This window comes from Juglans regia, chromosome 4 (genome assembly GCF_001411555.2).
Source record: "Juglans regia cultivar Chandler chromosome 4, Walnut 2.0, whole genome shotgun sequence".
Lineage (NCBI taxonomy): Eukaryota > Viridiplantae > Streptophyta > Magnoliopsida > Fagales > Juglandaceae > Juglans > Juglans regia.
The window spans coordinates 2,948,755-2,958,471 of record NC_049904.1 but is presented as its reverse complement, the minus strand read 5'-3'; positions in this window follow the sequence as shown (position 1 = coordinate 2,958,471).

Here is a 9,717-nt window from a genome sequence, read left to right as displayed (position 1 = left end):
CATATAATGCTATAATTTGAAAGTTTAAATAAATTCTTTTCTTACTCAATGAAGTCTAGAAGATAAAATCTCGCAACTATTGTTCATATAGATCATCGAACTTAAATAATTTTTCTTATATTTTCACTTTGTATTTCATATTAATAAGCTCAATATTGTATAACAAATAATTTTGGGATTCATATTAATAAGCTTATTATTTCTCATAAACTTAGTCTTAAGTTTAATTTTAAAGAGGCCACATCCTTAAAAATAAATAATATATAGAAATTAAATAGAATTTTGGGACTATAAGAAAAAAAAAAAAAAACTAGAGAGGGGCATTTTTAGGTATATTGAAATTTTAGAAAGTTTTAGAGAGTATATGGAGATTATAATTTTTTTGGGGAGCCAATTTATATATTTATAGAATTATGTATAAAATCTAGGGGGTATATTGTGTTTTCAAAAAGTTTTTTTTTTTTTTGGGAGGATGCCCCCTCAAGTCTAAAGTGGGTCCGTCACTGTGTAATGCATCCAAACACTTAACTTTCAAATCACTAAACTTATCTCAACTCAAAATTTTGTTACATGTGAGACTCACCATCTTTTTCAATTCAACACCTCTTTACATAGAGGATTCAAAACTTTTTTCAATTTATCATAAATACATCTAAACTCATCTTAATATCTAAATACATTTTAGGTGGTTCCATAAAACTTATTTTACCATCTCAATTTATTACTATTTATAAAAAATTCAACTCAACTTATCATCGTTTATAAGCCTCAACTTTCTATATATTAAAGGGACAATAATTGCTTTATGTAGTCTGACTTTCCATATTCAAAACATCTTTTCAAAAGAAAAATATTATCTATATTTATAATTTTACTTGCACAAGTGACAACGTGTGAGCTATTAAAAATAGTAAAAATTTTAAAATTTAAAATAAAAAAGAAAATATTTATAAAATGAGACTGTCACGTATAATATTGTGTGTAAAATTACACCCTATAGCCTTTCCAAATCACTCTTCTGATCTCTCTTCATTTCCTGTATATTTGTTCTCGTTTCTTGCACTGGCAATGAGACTTGCGCGCATCTCGTGTGTAATGAAGCTTAAGTTCTTATTGATATAAAAGCTTTATCAAAATTTTTTATTAAAAATTAAAAGAAAGGCTTGATCATTTCTCTATATATATATCTTAAACTTTTTGATAAACTCATGATCAATGAAAAGATCATAGAGGATGAAAATCGATTTATTTATTTTTTTCAGATTTTATGTGAGTAGTACTGAGAAATTTATTATTTTTTAAAAAAGATGTGCATCTGCTTCATCTTATGTATTCTTAATACAAAAATGGTACGTACTTTCTACCCTTTTCACTTTCTTCGAATCATCATTTGAGATTTTTTTTTTTTTTTTAGATATTAGTCATAAATTAATTTTAAAAAATATATATTATAATATTTGATATAAAATTATATATATTCGGCCCCTCAAAAGCCGCATCCTTTGTTCTTCCCCAAATATTTATAGCATCCAATATCATGTGATTATCCTCAGTACTCCACCTTATGCCATTGTCACAACATTCCAAATTCTTGCATATAGTATTATAATCTATGCATATATATTAACTACAAATCAACAAATTAACAAATGTATGCGTCATTCTAAGTACAATATGTGAGTCTCATATACTGCATGAGAACAACTTTACTTCGTTCTTCCAATTCCAAGGTCCAGATGCCTGATCCTGATGTCACCCAACATGGAAAATGCAAATAAACACTTGTGTCAACATATTCAATCATAAAATAAAATAAAAAATGACGTAATGAGGGAGGATGATCGTTGGTGACGTTACACTACAAGAAAAATGAGTTTTTGTGACCATTTAATTGAGGCGAAAAGACTATTTATGACCAAAACAGACTCATTTTAACTGTAAATAGTCATTTCGCTGGAATTAACTGGCCATAAATGAGCAGTTTTCTTGTAGTATTAGGGCTGTGATTTTGGTCAAAGTTGAAGCCAATACAAGCTTCGACATCCGAATTTCAACTCTGATATTTATACATAATATATTTAATATTGTAATATAAGTAATAAAGAGTTGGGTGGCCTAACGATGCAGGCATGCATTTTGCAAACATGCTAACTAGGGTTCAAGCCCCCTAACGTATGAGACAATGTTTTACAAACTTTCTTTTAAGAAACTCTTAAAGCGATGCCATTTACACCTCCTATATATTCATCCATTCATTTCAATTAAAACCCTACGTCGTTTCTCTCTTTCTCTGTTTTCTCTCTTGTCCTTAGCTGATAGTAGCTACTTAGCCTCGCATCCTCTCTTTCTTTGAGTCTCTCATGCTTACCTTCATCAAGCTTTGTGAGAAAAGTCTAAAACAATGGCTGGTGGTAGAATCGCATCGAGATCAAAAGGCCTCTTGAAGTTTCTTAACCTAAACTTCGGCCTTGGCCTACCAATTTGCCATGTTGTGGGGTGTCACTAGTGCCACCTCTGCTCTTTGGCATGTCTAGCCATTCTACTAATTGAAGAGGACATTTCTGGAGTAACCTGAGGCTGAAGGGCAGTGATTCTGGTGCAGAATCTTACTAGAACTTTGTATGGTAATTATTCTGAGTTAGGCGAGCAAACATGGTGGATTTCATATGAATAATATTTTTGTTTCTGTTGCTTGTTTGTAGCTTTCTCTAGGTGGATTTTGTTTTACATAATATGATGAAGTTCTGTAAGAGCTGGGCCATTATCTTTCACATCTCAATGTTATGATGGTCTTATTATTTGTTTAAAAAAATCAAAGTAAGATGAAAAGAAGATTAAAACTGTAATAGCAAATACAAGAATTGTTGGATGTTGTTTGGATTCTGTGAAAGTGATAAGAAAATTGGAAACAAAACCTAACTCTGAACAGCCCTCCAACCTTCGACTCCGACTCTGGAAACTTTGATTTGAGTCGGAATAGAAGCCCAACTTCACCTCCAACTTTTGTTGAAGTTAGAGTTCAAAATTGGGCTTTCAGACTCAGTCGAAGTTGAAGCCCAGCCCTAGGTGACGTGATGAGGAGCCTCATGCCACTGCAAATCATGGCAGTTAGCAGAAGAGAAATATATGATATCTTAGTATAGGAAGGTTAGGGCTGGGCTGGGGTGTCTCATGCATGCACCCAGTTACTGCTTATATATTCTATTATCATAGATCATATATAATTAAATCTTTTTTAACTTTCAAATCATTTTATATTAGCTAATCAAATAAAATTTGATTGATTTTATCTTGAAGCGATATCTCCATGATTTGCATGATTTGCTGGTGCAATTGCTCTCTATCACTGGTCGCTATAATCCCTCATCCATGATACCAGTCGTGCACCACTTTAGCATATGTGTAAATAGTGTATATGCTACCTTTAATTAGACCAGTTGTATATTTCTATGTTTACTTCTTTATATAGTTGTAATATGTAACTTACTCTTGTGTAATTTCTATTTTAGTAAAGTATCAGCCATTGCTTGATGCAAGGCTATTCATTCTTACATGGTATCAGTGGCCTACTGAGATTCTATCAATGGATTCATCTTCTACAACCTCACAGATCCCACATGTGGGCTTATCTGACTCTATTGATCTAATTTTCTCCAAAACTAATCTTCCTGAAATCTCTATTAAACTAGCCTCCACTAATAATCTCCTTTGGAAAGCTCAAGTTGTTCCAATTTTACATGGCCATGGTCATCTTGGATACGTTAATAATGAGTATTCTTGCCCTCCCCCTTTTTATTCTCAGAGATAATGGTGAACCCACAGTCAATCTTGCTGCAAACAAATGGATCCGTGTTGATCAACTAATCCTCGAATGGATTAACAGCTCACTGTCAGATGCTCCTCTTTCTTAGGTGATCAATAGTGAGATTTCCCATGATACTTGGGAATGTTGGAAACCTTGTATGGTCGACATACACGTGATCTTGTTCAAGAAATGAAAGTTGAACTACAATCACTCACAAAAAGGTAGTTTTTCAATGGAAGAATATCTTCACAAAAGCCAAGTCCTTGACTCTTGCTCTCCATGGTGCTGGAAAACCCATGGAGGATGATGATCTTATTATCTGTTTACTCCGCGGCTTAGGCTCCGAGTTTGATCCTATTGTCATTGCTATCAATGCTTGAGATAGCTTCCTTTCACTTAAGGTCGTGATCGGAAAATTATGTGACTTTGAAATTCTCATTTCTGCTGCTCGTGATCTCAACACAATTGTTGCCTTATATACCAACATGCTTCTTCTACAAATCGCACTTGTGGGTTTAACTCTAGCCGTGGGCAATCTCAACCAAATCGGCGATGCTCAAAAGGCAACTGTGGTCATGCAAAAGTAGGCTAAATTCAGCCAACTTCAAATAAGGGTGGTGGTCGTGCTGCTGCTCATGCAAAACAGATTACATGCATTGGTTGTGGAAGTTCCAATAGCAAGGCATATGCATGTTGTGTCACTAATGAAGAGGCTGAACACTACTAGGCTTTCCTCTCTGTTCAAGCTGGTGAGACCATGCCTGATGCATGGTATACGAACATTGGTGCAAACCAACATATGGCTCCTACCACCAATGAAGCTCAAGGTATAATTCCTTACAATGGAGCTGATTTAGTCATGGTTGGTAATGAATATGGTCTCCCCATTTCTGCAATTGGTCATTTTAAAATTTTGAATACATCTCTTATAGTCCAAAATGCACTTATTGTTCCTGAAATTAAACGGAAGATTCTCTTTGTTTCTCAATTTATTGTTGACCGTCACTATTGTTTTACCTTCTATCCGTGGGGTTTTTTGATCAAGGATTTGGCGACGAATTGGGTAATGTATAAAGGCTTGGTTGAAGGAGGCTTGTATCCCTTACGTGTCAATCCAAATTTTCCTTCTCCCGTTGCTCTTCAAGCTACAAAAGTTTCGGGCATCACATGTCACCTACGTTTGGGTCATCCCAACTCCAAGACTCTAAGTTCTTTGTTTTCTTGTTTACCTACTTTGAAAAAAAAATCTTAGTTTTTGTGAAAGTTGCACTCTTGGCAAATCTACAAAACTGCTTTTTTCTGCTTGTTCAATACATGCTCCACATTTTCTTCACACACTTCATATGGACGTTTAGGGGTCGAATTTGCTTTCTTCCTATGATGACTACTGGTTTTATTTAATTACTGTCGATGAGTACTCTTGTTACCTTTGGTTTTTTCCCATGACCTGCAAGTCTAATGTAATCTAGATTCTTCCTAATTTTCTTCAAATGTTAGACAAACAGTTTCAAGTCTTAGTTAAATTTATTCAAAGTGATGGAGGTGGTGAGTTTGTCAACACATCGTTAAAACATTTCTTTGTATCTCTTGTCCTGGCACTCCCGAACAAAATGGTTTAGCCAAATGACATCATAGACATATTGTTGAAATGGGTCTAACTCTCATGGCTCATTCGTCTCTACCACTTAAATCCTGGACAGCTGCCTTCACCACCTCAATTTATCTCACAAATCGTTTGCCAACTCCTATTCTTAATGGCAAGTCTCCTTATGAGGTTGTTTTCCACTCACCCCCTGATTATACTTTTTTATGTGTGTTTGATTGTGCTTGTTATCCGTATCTCACTCCTTTTAGTCGTTCAAAGCTTGATTTCAAATCTATCCGATATGTTTTTCTCGGCTATTCTCTGATCCACAAGGGATATTTTTGCATGAATTTAATCTCTAGTCGAGTGTATATTTCTAGACATATAATTTTTTATGAGAAAACTTTTCCATTTTCTGATCACAAATTCATGTCTCAACCCTCTTTGAATCTGTTTAGAGTTCGGCCGATACCTCCAGGTCTTCAAACTCTTTCTGCTCCGCTAGTTGCACCATCTTCCAACACTGTTCCAGCTCATTTAGTCTTTGTTCCTGCTACAAGTCCCGTGGACTAGCCCTCTACATCACTCGAGTGTCCCACTCCTTCTTCAGTACTGGTCATAAGCAGTTCAGCTTCAATATGGACTCATTCCATGATCACTAAAAACAAAGATGGTACAAAGAGACCCAAAATATTTTTCTCCACCCGTCATCCCATTCCAAAACATTTTGTGGCAGATTTATATTCCTAACCTTCGGAGCCTCGCTTTTATAAGCAGGCCCTTAAAGATCCCACATGGAAAAAGGCCATGGAATCTAAAATTGATGCTCTCCATGCCAATCATACATGGACATTGGTTCCATAATCCAAGGATATGAACTTGGTAAGGGGTCTTCAAAATTAAGACACGGGCTGATAGTTCTATTGAGTGTCATAAAGCTCATCTTGTTGCACGCGGCTTTACTTAACTTCTTGGTTTTAATTATGATGAAACCTTTAGCCTCGTTGTAAAGCCTGGGACCATTTGTCTTATTTTAACTTTGGCTCTCTCTCAAGATTAGCCCTTAAAGCAGTTAGATGTAAGTAATGTTTTTCTCCATGGTGATTTAGAAGAAAGAATTTTTCTCACTCAACCACTTGGTTTTAAGGACTCCTTACATTCTGAACATGTTTGTCGGCTTCACAACGCTCTCTATGGTTTTAAGCAAACTCCCTGCACTTGGTATCTAAAATTTAGTTCTTATATCCAGTAGATGGGTTTTCAGCAATGTCTGTCTGACACATCTTTGTTTTTTCGTCATCAAGGATCTGACATTCTTATTATCTTGATTTGTGTAGACGACATCATTATTATGGGTTCATCCGATTCTTCAATTAATAGTTTTCTACCTCACATGTTCCAAGTGTTTCATATGAAAGATCTTGGAGCTTTACACTATTTTCTTGGCATACGGGTTCAACATGACAGTAGCACTATTACACTTAGTCAGACTCGATACTTGCTCCAATTGCTTCAGAAGTTTGGTCTTGCTAGCACAAATCTCATATGCACACCTCATGTCTCTGGCTTGCAAGTCTCTGCTACTGATGGTAATCTTCTCCTCGATGCAATTTTATATAGGTAAATGGTTGGATCTCTTTAATATCTCACCCTCACAAGATTGGATATAGTCTATGCATTTCATTTTGTTTGTTAATTCATGCAAGCTCTTTGTGAACCCCATCTTGTTGCTGTCAAATGGGTTTTTAGATATTTAAAAGGGACCATAAATCTTGGTCTTCATTTTAACAAGAGTCTGTTTACCTATCTTATCGAATTTTGTGATGCAGATTGGGCGGGCTCACGGGATGATCGTCTCTCCACTACTGGTTTTGCAATATTTATGGGTCCAAATCTTCGATGAACAAGTTGCACGCAGAGTCATCTATCTTGCTCATATTCTTGGCCAAGATCAAGTTGCCGATATCTTCACCAAGTTTTTGTGTAGTCCCAAATTTTTGCCAAACCGAAACAAGCTCTGTGTTGGACCTATCCCACCTTGAGTTTGAGGGAGAATGAAGAGGCATCTCCATGATTTGCTGCTGCAATTGCTCTCTATCACTGGTCACTATAATCCCTCCTCCATGATTCCGGCCGTGCACCATTTTAGCATATGTGTAAATAGCGTATCTGCTACCTTTAATTAGACTACTTGTATATTTCTATGTTTACTTCTCTGTACAATTGTAATATGTAACTTACTCCTCTTTAATTGCTATTTAAGTACTAAAGTATCAGCCATTGCTTGATGCAAGGCTATTCATTCTTACATGTCTCACTATTTAAATCGACTTAGTTTCCAATGTGAGAAAAATTTAAAAGGGTTTTGAAGAAGTGGGAAAGAAGAAGAGAGATAATGTGATGGGGATGCTATTTTTTAAGTCGAGCATTTTGTTCTTTTGTTTCTTTTAGGGGATGCTTTTGAGGTCATATTTTACTACTAGTTATAGGCTTCTCAACTTTTCTGAATATAGAAATTAGGTAGTCTACATATTTTTATGGACTAAAAATATATCTTGGAGGAGACAAGTTAAAAATGAGGTTTACTACATCGGTTCATTTGAAACGTAATTTACCACAAATGATTTGAATCTCTTTAAAAATAAAGAGATTTCCGTGTCTGAATTTAAACTAGTTTTGTTTCAATTTTAATTTTATTGTAATTTTTATTTAGGCGCCGCTACTCAATCTAATAATTTTGCTCCTTCAAAAGTTATCACTAGTGCAATTGTATTTTTTTTTTCAAATATTTTTTAAACATCTTTAACATTTTTTGTTTTTAAAATACACAATATCGCTAATAGCAGGGATTATAGGTATGAAAGTATATGTATCATGAACATGCCAATGTTTTTGTATAACTTTTTGATGTTTTATAAATAAAAGTGTTAAAGTAAGAAATATAAAGAAACATTCGGAAAAAAGAACTTTTTAACTCATATATGTATTTTACGTTGATTTTACATAATCAAATGGAAACCTTATTTTGACATATTGTAATTATTTTATAAAATATTGTAAAATAGAGAAGCCTGCTTTAACAGATGGACATGCTCTTCTGATAAAGACGAAGAACAAGATCCAAAGTATATATTATGGTTTTGATGGGTGGATGCACGTGTTTCTTCGTCGCAAATAATGGTGTATGATATGACATTTATCTAACATTTGATATTCGAGTTACTATTAGTTTGGCATGGTGGATGTTGATGTACGGTCCAATAGAGTCCAAGGAAGACGATGATCCAACAGATGGAACCATAGGGTTTTTACAACAAAGATATGATTAACGTTGAAAATGTGAGTGGTTGGCTCCCAAATACACGTACACTGATTGAGACTCCAAAAAGTGTCTTGCGTGTATGACTTATATTACTTGTACCTATAAAAAAATTATACTTATTTCTTTACATGTCAGTTATTAATATGATAAAAATATTATATTTAAAATTTAAAATTTAAAATTTAAAATAAAATTAATAAAATGAGTCTTATAAGTAAAATTATAAGTACTATTATATACTTTTTAAGTGTACATGACCCACCTTATTTCTTACACTCTTAATGGTCTGTTTGGAAACACAACTATTTTTAAATATTTTCATACTACTTCACTATTATTCATAAACAATTTACAAACTATTTACTATTATTTCACTACTATTTATTACTATTCATAAACTATTTCATTTTTATTTAAAGATGTTCTTGAGATACTCTTAACATTCAAACAGAGCCTTATTCTTGATAAAGTAAGATCTCAAAACATGGAAAATGTTATTTATATGTTGACGTGTTAGTTATTGATATGGTGAAAATTATGAAATTTAAAATTTAAAATTTAAATTAAAAAAGAAAAAACTGATAAAATGAATCTTTTACTCAATATGTATAATGATATGTATAAAATTGTATATACATGTAGGACTACTCTTCAAAATATTTATTATTATTGATATTAATTTACTAGATATTAGTGTGGGGATTGAGAAGATTTATTTTAAAATTTTCTTATAAATTAAATTTTTTCATATCAACAGCATGGAATATATGTTTACACACTAACTTTCAAGCCCAAGAACTTGGGGACTGAACACTTGTTCTTCCCGCTTTGACATCCGGCCCAAGTGTTTTTGGCATCAAATAGCATATTGATTTGATGTATCTCATCTCTTCTCTATTTAAGATCCTAAAATAAGCCCAAAGTCCAACAACAGATGGGCCGAACCCACCACCGTTTCCTCCCGACCGAATCATCCAAATTTCCGCTAACAGTACACTCTTGATA